General features: G+C 43.9%; 1 protein-coding gene and 1 pseudogene across 1 annotated transcript in view; both read right to left on the reverse strand.

The window, feature by feature from the left end:
* Positions 1-10,784, reverse strand: part of MTM1 (myotubularin 1) — a 90,746-nt gene extending 79,962 nt beyond the window's left edge. The window contains exon 1 of the mRNA XM_039867590.1: positions 10,717-10,784. The gene's annotated coding sequence lies outside the window, so the exon portion shown is untranslated. The remainder of the gene's footprint in view (positions 1-10,716) is intronic.
* On the reverse strand, positions 5,119-5,237 carry LOC120606401 (uncharacterized; annotated as a pseudogene).
* Positions 10,785-12,968: the final 2,184 nt, after the last annotated feature.

A 12,968-nucleotide genomic window follows, 5' to 3' on the forward strand; every position in this document is an offset into this window, starting at 1 on the left:
ATGTTGCTCCACAGAAGAATAACAAGAATTCCCAACAGGGCTATTCATGAGATAGACCATCTTCCTAAAGACGGTATCTTAGACATGGCTTCTACAAACAAAATTCAACATCTAATCATAATTTTTTTTAAAAAAAAACCTCTCAGCAAACCAGAAATAGTCAAGGAAACCTACAGCTAACATCATACTTAATGGTGAAAGATGGAACGCTTTCCCAGTAAGTGTGGAAACAATGTAATGATGCTCGTATTGCTTGCATTCACGATCAGAGATCCTGGAAGTTTAATAAGGCAACAAAAAGAAATAAAAGGTACAACATATTGGAAGAAGTAAAATTGTATTTGTGCCTGGCATGATCACGTATGTAAAAAATCCTAAAAATAATACAGAAAACTATTAGAACAAATAAGTAAATTTAGTAATGTTGCATGATACCCAAGGCCGACATAAAGATTGCGTTTGTATTGTTAACCATAAGCAAATAGACATTAAAGTATAAAAATATCATTCTCATAATGTAAAAAATGAAATATTTAAGGATACATTTAATAAAATGTGTACAAGAGCCATATATTAAACATTATAAAACACTGCTGAGAGAAATGAAAGACCTAAATACGTGGAAATACACATCATGCTCAAGGATCAGAAGGCTCAATATTGTTATGACGTCAATATTGATCTATAGATTCAATGCAATCTCTACCAAACCCAAATGGGCTCTGTCACAGAAATTGACCAGATGATTCCGAATTTTGTACGGAAAGAGAAAGAACCAAGAAAAGCCAAAATAATCTTGAAGAAAAAGAAAACCAAAACAAAGTTGGAGTGTTTCCACTACCCAATTTCTAGATTTACTATGCCTCCGGAATCAAGACAGTGTGGTACCGAGATAAGGACAGGCATGTAGATCAATGGAACAGAACAGAGTCCAGAATTAGGCCCATGTTTTGGAAGTCTTAGCAATGGTCAACTGATTTCTAACAAAAGTACCAAGGTGATTCAATGGGGAGAGGATAGTCTTTTCCACAAATTATGCTGGAACAATTTGATATTCGTATGAAAAAATCAGTGAATCTTGACCCTTACTTCACACGATGCACAAAAATAACTTGAAATGAAGCATAGAAGTATTAGTTTTATACTGCCGCATAACAAACTCAGTAGCTAAACACAGTACACATTAATTATCTCACAGTTTCCCAGGGTCAGAAGTCTAAGCACGGCTTAGCTGGATCCTCTGCTCAAGGTCTCACAAATCTGTAAACTCAAGGAAAGGGGATTACACGGGTGTGAGCACTGAGGGCTGCAGATCAGGGGGCCTCCCTAGGGTCTAAGTGCCACGACAGAGCTAAACACAAAAGCTAAAAATGCAAAAGCCACAGAAGGAGACATACAGGAAATCTTTGTGAACTTAACGTTAGGAAGCATAAACCATAAAAGGAAAAAAAAATGATAAACTGGATTTTATCAAAATGAAAAAAGTTTCCTCTTTCAAAGGCATAGTTAAGAAAATGAAAGAGTAAGCCACAGTTTGGGAGAAGGGACTTGCAAATCACATATCTGATATAGATCTTGTATCCAAAATATATAAAGACCTCCTGTAACTTAATAACAACACAGAGAATCCAATGAGAAACAGGCAAAAGATTTGAGTAGACACTTGACCAAAAAAGATATAGGAATGGCCAATAAGCACATGAAGACATGTCAACCATCATTAGTCATTAGAAATATGAAAACTAAAACCACAATGGCTGCGATTTAACAAGACAGGCGATAACAAGTGCTGAGACGACATGGCCAGTGAGAATGCAAAATGGCGCAGCTTCTTCGGAAAATAGTTTGACAGTTTCTTGTAAAGTTAAACATACACTAAGCATATGGCCCAGCAATGCCACACCTACATATTTACAGAAGACAAATGAAATCATGAGTCTAAATAAAGACCTATAAGCAAATGTACATAGTGGCTCTACTCATAATGGCCATAAAATGGAATCAACTCAAATGTTCATGGATGTGGACAAATTATGTTACAGCCACACTGCAGAATACGACTCAGCAACAGAAAGTCACCGACTGCTGATACATGAGACAATGTGGATGAATACAAAAAGCACTCTGGTAAGTAAAAGAAGAAAACTATGAAATACCATATAAACCCACCCTAAACACATTTCAAAGAACTACTAGTATTCAGACCACTTTCTTTGACCATAATGCAGTTAAGTTAGAAGTCAGTTTTAAAAATATCCAGCAAATGCATCTGTAAATTTAAAAGTAGACTTCTGAACAAACTCACAAGTGAATTAAATAATCACAATGGAAATATATTAGAATGATAAAAATACTATGTTTTGAAACATCCAAACAGCAGAACGAATCCAAAGACGGAAAGAGAAAATGAAGAGTGACTATTTCCAGGATATATTTTAAGCAGAAAAAAAACCCCAAGAGGCTGAACAGTGTACGTAGTATGCTTTTTTGGTGTAAGGAGGAAATGCAAGTGTGTGTGTGCTTGCTTGCTTGCTCAAATTTGCAAAAGAAACATAGAATGAACTAAAAACTAATAATACTGATGATGCGGGGCAGCACACCTGGCAGGAGACAGGGATGGAAGTAAAGCTTCTCTGAATATACCTTGATATAAATTTGACTTTAAAATCACATGCAGTTTTTACTCACTAAAAATTAATTTCAAAAAAAAACCCTTGAGAATATAATTATGCTCATTCATTTCCGCATACTGACAAACCTCATACTGCATAACCACAACTGACAAACCTGTGGTAAGACTGATCAAGAAAGAAAGAGACACAAATGAACAATATCAAGATTTAAGGATGAAAAGACAGACGTAACTACAGATATGGCAGATATTAACTAGTAGCTTAAAATCTTCCCAAAGCAAACACCAGGCCGAGGTGGCTCTAGGGACGTTCTGCTAAACAAACATTCAGGGAACAGGTAACTCCAATCTTACACAAACTTCAAGAGACAAAAAAAAAAAAAAAAAAAAAGGAATCCAGTACTCCCAACTCAGTTTACAAGGCTAGCAAAATGATACTAAACTAGACAAAGACAGCACAGGAAATGAAAATTAAAGCCAAATCTCATAAATACAGATGTAAAAATCCTGAAGAAAATATTACCAAACGAATCCAGCCGTAAGAAATACATTGGTTTCAGGCCAGCAATGCAAACCTCGTTAATGCTGCAAAATTATATTAGAAAATCCCTTCTAATAGCTCATGCATTAACAGGTTTAAAGAGAGGGATATATATATCTGTATATATACATCCATAAAGGCAGAAAAGGGGGTGGATAAAATTCAACATCTATGCCAAAAAACAAAAACAAACAAACAAAAAACTTTGCCATAGAAATCGCCTACACAGAACCTAAAGTAAACATAATACTTTATGGCGAAATATGGAAAACATTGCGTTCTCTCAAACACAGATCCTGGGCCCCACCTCAAACCTACTGAATCAGAAAGTCCAGACAGCTGCCAGGGAACCTGTCTGTCGGGCCACGCCCTCAGGTGATTCTGATGGGCAGGCTGCGCAAAGTCAAAGTGTGAGTCAAAGTAGCACACTGGCATCACCAAGGACCTTGCTCACCCGAGGCGGGTTCTGTGGCCACTGACCCACTGACTGTGAATGTGCATTTCGATCAAGCCCAGGTGATTCGCAGGACACTAGGGTTGGGGACACAGCTGCTCTGCAGCCGGCTGCAGGCCGGAATCACCCAGAGCACTTTAAAAACACAGATGTCTCATCTCCCCCAGATCAAAAAATCCTGAGGGTCTGTGGGTAGGACCTGGGTAGCAGGTCTTTAAACCTCCCTAGGAGATGCTGACGACCAGCCAACGTGGCAATCTATGGGGTTTTCCAGCCCAAGGAAACTTCCATTGAGGGACTCCAGCCCTCTCTGAGGAGCCCGAGAAGGTGTTCCTTTCTTTGAAGATGACTCCAAGAAAAAAGCTCGCATTTCACACATATACCAATGGTGACTACGAAGGCGGCTTACCAAACCGAAACGGAGAAAAGAACTCTCTGGAACTCTGTGGGGATGCCGTGAGGATTCAAATGAGATGTCTGTCAGAGCACTGGGCAGAGGGCTTGGCCCAGGTTACATCGAACGTTAACGCGAGATTTTACCGAGGTGGCAGTGGCTCTGACAGCGAATCTGCTGCCACCGGCAGCAATTCAAGGCCACAATGTATCTCTTCAAGCTGCGCTGCCCAACACTGGGGCCACTCGGCCAGCAGCTCTTTAACATGTGAAATAGGGCTACCCCGAAATGAGGGGTGCAGGGAACGTAAACTACACCCGGGATCTCAACAACTTAGTACAGGAAAGGGAGAGACATGCTAATTGTTATACTGATTACATGTTGAAATTATATTTTTGATATACTGAGTGAAATCAAAATCTATTATTAAAATTGATTTCATCCGTTTCTTTACTTTTTAATGTGACTACCTGGAGAACCGATTACACAGGTGGATGGAATTAATTCTCTTTGTAATGGACAGCATGGTCCCTCAGGAAGCCAGGAAGTGAACTGTTACTTAGCCCAGCTTTCCCTAACCTTCATTTACATACAGACCATCTGGGGGGGCGGTGGTCTTATTCAAATGTAGATTCTGGCGGTGCTAAGACTCTGCATGTCTCCTAAACTCTCAGGAGCTGAGGAGGAGCAGGGGCTTCAGGATATTCTATCAACAGGGGAAAACTGTTTGGTGGCATAGAAGTGACGGGAACCTCCGGAGGAATGATCATGTTGTCTTAGAGATGATAATAGTGAAGAAAGGAAATGGCTGGCAGGGTTACAGTCAGCCTCAACTTTCAAAAATCAGTTATTATGTGTCACAGCGAGAGCGACAAAGAGGTGACTGTCAGCTCCATGGCCCTCTCTCTGTGATGGGCAGTAGGGACTCACACACACTCTCACAGATCAGAACCACTGATGTGTGCAAGGAACACTTCAGAACCAGGGAGCTCAAAATGGAATCTTTTTTTTTTTTTTTTTTTTTTTTTGGTGAGGCAACCATTGGTTGACCTCACAGACTGCAAGGACCTTGTCAGCTTACGATCCCTTATTTTTTACACCTACAGCACCTGGTCTTCCTAGGTGGTCTCCCATCCAAGTACTAACCAGGCTCGACCCTGCTTAGCTTCCGAGATCGGAAGAGATGGGGCTTGTTCAGGGTGGTGTGGCCATAGACTCAAAATGGAATCTTGACTGGGGTTTTTTACATCCTGCCTGCCACATAACCAGTGTCAAGGGCAGTACCCTCCTGGGGTCTTCCTTCTCACTGTGACCCACAAACAGTACCGACATGTCATGGCTGCGGAGTCACTGCTGTGCAGCGACATTTCTGATTTCAGTAAAACAGCTCAGGCCAATTTCAGCCCTGCTGAAATGAACCCTGACAGCACAGTCCCCGTTTTCTTCAGTCCCCACCTAAATTATCCCAGGACCATAAAGGAACGTAAAGGTCAGCCAAGGGCACTGCAAGCATCACTACCTGATGCTAAAAATCCCCTTCAGGACCCACCTGTGCCTCTAGAGCTCCCACTAAGGGGACAGCAGGACTGATGTAGCAGTCCCGACCACTGTAAGAAGCTCTGGGAAACTGTTCCCTTCTCACAAAAAGCTCAAGGACGTGATAGCAACATATAACAATGATCACAAACTAAAAGAAAAGCCATCACTGTGTTGTCAAGGTCTGCAGGCAAGTGAATCTGAGCAGGAGGAATTACAAACAAGTTACTTTTCTTTTCACTTTCAATTATTAGCCTTCAACTCCCCTTAGCCCTTCTCACCCCCAACATATCAACAAGCAAAGCAAAAACGAATCTAAACACAAACTGCTCATGACAATAATCCAAAAATCCAGAGGCTAGGAAGAAAAGAGTGGGAAAGCAATGTGTGAGACCTCTCCCAGCACTGGACTCAAAGAACTTTCTTATTCATTTGCTAATTGACCACGGAAAGAAAGGCTAAGCATGAGCTCAGTTGTTTCATCTTGCAGTCAGGGAATATGATCCCTAGACAGACAACAGAATTTGTTGAAACGAACACATCCAAAAAATTCTAAACTAGCCTCCCTTGTCCAGTTCAAGTCAAAGAATGTTTCCTAAATGTCTCCAGCACGAAGAGGGCCATGTCAGGTTTCACCTGCCCAGACAATGTGTCCAACCTCAGCCGTCTTTATTACAAGCTTGGAAGATGAAAAAAAATGAATACTGAAGTACGCAGGTGTTACATATCAAGACAAAGAGTCAAGAAACACAATACTTAACTAATGTAAGTACAAGAAAATTTCAAGAGCTACTTATGGAGTCATTTCAAGATCTTGAGAAACAAATGTAAGTAACAAGAGTCTGTCCTGTTCAACCAAGGAAGGCAGAGGAGACCTGGAGAGCAATCGAGTCCCTGGATTTCTTCTCGTCCCAAGCCCCAGAGTGCGAGCACCCAGTCTAGTATAGATGGAGGAACCTGGCAGGGCTTCAAGCTGCACTGAGGAGCTAAGATAAGGTGCTGATATGCGAAAAGGAATGACTTCTATTCTGAGACACTGCAGAAAGAGGCAGTGGAGAGATTGCCTTGCCATCGCCCCGTGATTGTTGGTTACACGGTACTATCGTTTCAGTAATAAAGAAAATGGAAGCTCGGAAGGTGTACCAATGGCTTCAGGTCCATTTGAGAGAGACAATAAAACGCTTCTATATCTCAGGGCTGACAGAAGAGGGAGAGCGAGGAGGCAGAGGCCATACCTACAGCTGTGGGGGAGATGGACCAAGAACAGGAAGGACACTGCCCTCTAACATAAGTTCTCCAAACAGTGACGGCTTATATAACAAATGACTGCAATGACAGTAACGCTGCATGGTCTTCAAAGGCTGCTGATGCACATCTGACTTTCTGAAGAGCGCTGGGAGTTTGGTAGGGCAGGTGTTCTTAGCTCTGTCTTACAAATGGAAGACCCGCCGCAGCGAGGTAAAATGATTTGTCCCGTGTCATAAAGTTAAGAAGGGGCAGAACTGGGACTTGAACCTGGCTTCTGGAACCCAAACTCGGGAAGCTTTCTTCCACCTCACACAGACACAAGGCTCTTTCCCACTCTTTATCCTTCCGATAGAGAGACAAAGAAAACACTAGTACAGGATGCCAGCTTTCCAAAGAGATACTTGCCTCATTCTTAAAAAGAAAAAAGATAAGACTGTCCTGGGTCTCCTGTGGAAAAATACATTGTAAACATTTAACATGAAAAAACTATCCTCCAACTACAGGATGGCAACTGGGCTCTTGCTTGAGTACCTCCAACTGGGTCTCTCTGTGTCTTTTTGCTTTTAAAGCAAAAGAATTGGAAGAAGGCCTCTCTTGCTCTATTCTTGTCTGTAGAAACAAACAAAATACGGCTTCAAGTAACTCTGAGTCCAAACAGTAAAGGGAACTTAGCACTGCAAGAACTGCGAACACTTCTGCCAACATCACCTAAAACTAAAAGCTCGAGTCAATAATGAAAAGAGAAACGTCTAGAAAATCAGGCTTACTGGATTTCCAAAAGTTTATGAAAACATGTCTGGAATCATTTCTTTTCCTTCAAAGAAAAGAATGCAGTTCCATGTAGTTCAAGTCAAAAGAAGGGAGTTCCATGTAATTTAAGCTCAACTTTTCTTGAGTACCTATTATATTTAAGATGCTATTCTAAGCACTTGACAGATTATCACTCAGTCCTGCCAACAACCCTCTGAGGAAGGTACCATTATTATTTTCATTTACAAATAAGGAAACTGAGGCACAGAGGTAAGTGACTCGCCTGAAGTCACACAGGTAATATTAGCGCCAAGATTCAAATCCAGAGTCAACAGCTTATAAGCAAATGAAGGCCCCTGTCCCCTCATCTGCCAAAAAGGAATAATGAACTGAGAAACTAGAAAATAAAGAAAGCAGAACTTCAAAGAAGTCAGAAACAGGGAAGGGAAATTACTAAAGAATAATGAAAACAACCTCTTATTCTTTTAGAAAATTAAAAAAAAAACTTTAGAAATAACAAGAAACTCTGGCCTTTGAAATCCTTTGGCCACCAGTTCAAAATGTCACCTACTAAGCCCCGAAGAGACTCTGCTTTTCTTCTTATTTTGGAGCCCTCAATAAGAGCAAGAACCACATGTTCTTTCAGTGGTTTTAAAAGTAACTACATTTTGTTAACCTTCCTTTCACTTTGGAACAAAGAATACTGGAGTATTTTATGTAACTTTAATCATTTTTCAGAACCTGTACAAGTGAAAACATTTGCTTTGAAAACATCGAATATACAGAATATGAGAGAACTGAAAACGTACTCAACAGATGGACTTTTATAGTAAGCGATCATTAATGCCATTTTATTGGAACTCTCCTTCTTAAGAAGTTGAGTGCTTTTTTAGAGCTACGGGGATCCTGATTTCACTGTGCTTCACTTTATCGCACCTCACAGATGTTGTGTTTTTCACAAACTGAAAGCAAGACCCTCCACCAGCAAAAAGATGTCAACTCGCTTTATTGCGATACTCACTTTATTGCGGTGGTCTGCGACTGAAACCGCAATTTCTCCGAGGTATGCCTGTAATTTCAAAACGAACTTGTTTCTTTACAAACCACACAACACGAAGATTGACAAGCATTTCAGATAATAGGTTCCCAGTACAAACCAGTGTGCAGGAAAAGAAATCCTTGTGTAAGGCAGCCTGGCCAGCAGACACTGGCAACAACCCATAAGACCTCAGCAGAGTCTTCTAGTTAAAGTGAAGTAACGACTGAAATAACAAGAGATTTGAAGCCCATCTCTTTAGGTGTTTGAAACTACTTACTGTTTGCATGTAAGGGGGGAAACGCAAGTAAAAATGAGACTGTAATGAACTTATCCAAAAGGTAATGGCTGGAGAAGTGATGGAGTGCATAGAATCTCTTTGCTTCAGATTTACTTTTCGATTTGCTACAATGAAGCAGCAGTTGATAGTCGAAAAGTAGCAATTCAAAGTAATGCCCAAGTAACTCTCATTCATGCTAGCCTGTTTTATTGTTATACAGTTACAGAGCTCTTTATTTCTTCATACTGCTCATCTCCACTAGAAAATATAGCATTGTTTGTTTATTTTTATTGTCTGCTTCCCCACACATTAGCTCTGTGAGGCAGGAACCTCACCAGTGGTGCTGTCTGCTGTCTTCCCAGCGTGTGGGACACTGGGCGGACCACCGGCATTCTGGATTGAATGAATGAATGAAAGTACTGACAACTTGATAAATGTGTTAGAACTTTAAGGTAAGGAGACCGATCATTTAATAACTATACTAGAATCTAAAAGCCCCAATGAATGTTCTCCACTTTCAAGCACCTCAGGAGGCAGCACCAATGGTTTGAATCTACTCCATGGTGTGGAATCTCTCAAGGGTAGATTTGATTTCATAAAACGGCCAAAAGTCATTCAGAGTCGAATCTGGTGAATAAGTAATCATGCCTAAAATATACGCTGGATGAAAGCAAAATGTGTCTACAAATTAACAAGCCTGATTGTCTTATTCAACTGGTAAAAGAAATTCATAACAGTTTCAACTACAGTAAATTCTCTGGCTCAGTCTCAAGACTCTAAGGTGGATACTTTACGAGGAACAAAAACTGAGCTATAATAATAAGAAAAAGTACCCAGGCTAGACAGCCACCAAGATATCCCCTAGAGACCCGACTTATGATATTAGCTTTGCCATTAAGTTGCCCGGAAGCCTGGGTCACATTAGTTGCCCTCTCGGGGCCTCGGTTTCGCCATGCGGGAAATAAAAATGAACTATATGAACTTCGAGGTCCCAGTCAATTCTAATATGCCATGATTCTATTCTTGTGAAGGTTTAGTATATCTGTTTCAAAACCAGCTACAATCCACTTCGCCTCATACTTTGTATGCGTCTAAAAAGCTCCATAATGCAATTTTTGCAGCAGATTCATTTCATCTTTGCTTAGGCAAAAACTAAAATTAGTTTTCACTTCCTGAGTGCAGCAAAAGAAAGTTAAGGGAGGCAACCCGGCAAAAAGCGCTTGCTCCTGCCTCTGCATACTTCCGACTGCGTATCAGGGAACTAACCGTTCCCTTTCAGATGTTCCCTTAACTGTTGCAAAAACAGATAAACCTCCCGTGTGTGACACAGAAACACTGGCCGAGAGCGCCAATCGAGGCTTCGTGGCCAATGACGGGCTGCGGCCGCTCCGCAGGACCCACGGGGATGCGGCGGGCACCCACCCCGCGCGGAGAGCCAAGGCGAGGACCAGCCCAGGCGCGTCGCCGGGGAGGCAGGGCTGTCGCCCGGCCCGCTTACCGCCCCGGGACCGGGAAGTGAAGTCCGGGCAGCGGCCGTGACGCCCCCTCCCCCACCCCCCGGCCCGCCAGCCCTGATTCCCGACCCGACCTTCGCCCGCCACGGGCCCGGGACCTTGGGTGGGGAGAACCGGGAAACTAGAGGCACCTGCCTGCGGCTCCCCGGCCTCAACCCGGCCGGCGGAGACAGCCAAGGCGCTCCAGCGAACCCACCCACCCTCGCGGGTGCTGCGAAGCCCCGCGGGACCCGCTGGCGTGGGGAGTCCCAACATCTTCCTCCCGGCACCCCCACCATGGGTCCCCGCAGCGCCCGGCTAAATGCCAGGACAGCCGCAAGCACGCACCCACCTTGGGCTCCGGGCGCCACCGCCGTTGCCAGGCTGCTCGGCTCCCGGGCCCCGCTCCGCCCCCTCCAGGGCCCGCCCCCTACGGCCTCCCCGCCCCTGGCCACCGCCCGCCGCCCTCCTCTGCACGTCGGTAGGCGGGGACGCGTCACGTGACAGGGGGTGGGGAGGGCGGAGGGCGCCAGGGAGTGTGGGGAGGCTGCTGGGAAACCCTCTTTGAAGAGTCCCGCGCGTGGATGCTGCTGGGAGTTGTAGTTCTAAATATGGCGCCAAGAATGGGCAGGGCCAAGATGCTGGCGGCCCACCCCTGTAAGGGAAGTTGGAGTAGTTTTCCCTAGCGGAGGCCGCTGGGAAGCGTAGTCCCGGGACCCTTCTCTGTGTCTCACCCTTTTTCTCCAAAAAGGGAAAACCCAGAGGGAAAACTTCCCTAGATAAAACTTTAGCGGATGTCACTTAATTTAGCTATTATTGGGTACATAAGGTTGGCTGAGTAAAGTTGAGATACTATAAGGGAAAAAGAAATTTCACCGACTCTGGTACAGAAACTGCAATTTGCAAATCCAGCTGACAGCTGAGGTGGCCTTCGTGCTGTCACAGCACCTTTCCCAGAACTCTCTTGACACTTAGTCAAAGGAAATATTTCAGGACAAAGTTCCTTCCACTTTTTGAGGTTTGGAGCAGGGGACTATTAATACACTAAAAAGAAAGGAAAAGAAAAACCGAAAAAGAAGGAAAACAACTTCAGGAAGAGAAATCAGTGCGTAATTTAAAACGACGACGACGACAACTTTGACACATAGAAGAATATGTGTAATATTCTTTGTGCTGCGTGACAATTACACATGAGCAGATCGGATAAATGATGATAAATAGGATTACTTTAACATGACCTTTTCCTTCTTATGTTTGTTAATATTCCAGCATCTAAAAGCAGCTGTTTTACGTGATACCAATACATATGTGTATAATCATATATCATTACACATACACACATATTAACTCTGTTGAAGAGTTCGGACTTCTTAGATGAGTAACAGGCCCTTCAGACTTCAATCCCACCTACTCTTCAGCCACTTCTCGATGCACCTCTTCCCTTCCCTCACCCTGGGTTCTGAGCTACTCACAGGTAGCTTCTTTCCATGCTCTGGATGCACTAGCTTCTTTCCTCCCTCCAGCCTGTACACTTGTTCCTTTCTCCTGGTTTGGCAAAACTCTTACAAGGGCAGCAGAATAGCACTTGCTCCTAGGCCAGATAGAGTTAGAAGCTCTCCCCAGAGCCCTTCTCATAGCACCTGTCATCATTTGCTTACTTGTCTACCCTGCCAGCTCCCCTCCCCAGACTGTGAACTTCTTTAATCACGTTCACTTTGGTACTGGGTTTGAGAGTGCTCAGTAAACGCTTCTTGATCTCATGCATTGCATGCCAGAGAGACTCCCTGGTGGGCTACTGAAGAACTGGATTTCCAAAACCCTGAATCTTGAAGCAGAGAGAGAGAAGAAATTGTGGATAAGTAGAGGGATGGCAGCAGCTGGGTGGGAGAACTTGCATAGAGTAGGCAGTGTTCAAGGGTGAGGCTGAAGCTCTTTGCTCCATGGAGATAGGGGCGGGCTGGGAGTGGGGTGGTTGGTGAGCAGGGCCAATTATCCTAAGCTGTAGTTACTGAAGAAGATATCTCCAGCACCTCCAACTCGGGTCCAGCCCTGTCCCAGCACCAGCTTCAGAGAGAGGCAACCAAAGCAGAAAGGACAGGTAGAGAAGACCAGTCTCTGGGCTGTGAAATGGAAAACAGTGACTCCTGAGCTGCCTGCCTGGGGATCAGAGATAAAGGCACTTCGAAAACTGTAAAGGCCAAGCGGAGGAGTTCCCACCTCCCCCTCGGCCAGGTCGCTATGTTCTTGACCAAGTCCTGCCCTCCCTCAGGCTGGAGCTGCATCTCACAGTTCAAAGTACGTGTGTGTCTGTGTATGCATTGGGGGTTCTTCACGCTTCCCTGCATACCTCCCCCCCCCTTCCTCTCTCTCTCTCTCCTCACACACACACACACACACACACACACACACACACACACCTCAAATGCAGGGGGCCTGTGGAGAGATGACCAGCCTCCCAGCCAGGGGCTCCTGGACAATAGGGAAGGGCAGCAATAGATGTGATATAAGGCTGCTTCTTCAATAAACTTTCTGGGACAGCCTTCGCCCATGTCTCCTGAGTCCTCCTACTTTTGCTAAGGCACAGGCTGGAGGTGTCTCTTATCC

Source organism: Pteropus medius, unplaced genomic scaffold (assembly GCF_902729225.1).
Source record: "Pteropus medius unplaced genomic scaffold, Ma_sr-lr_union100, whole genome shotgun sequence".
Classification (NCBI taxonomy): Eukaryota; Metazoa; Chordata; class Mammalia; order Chiroptera; family Pteropodidae; genus Pteropus; species Pteropus medius.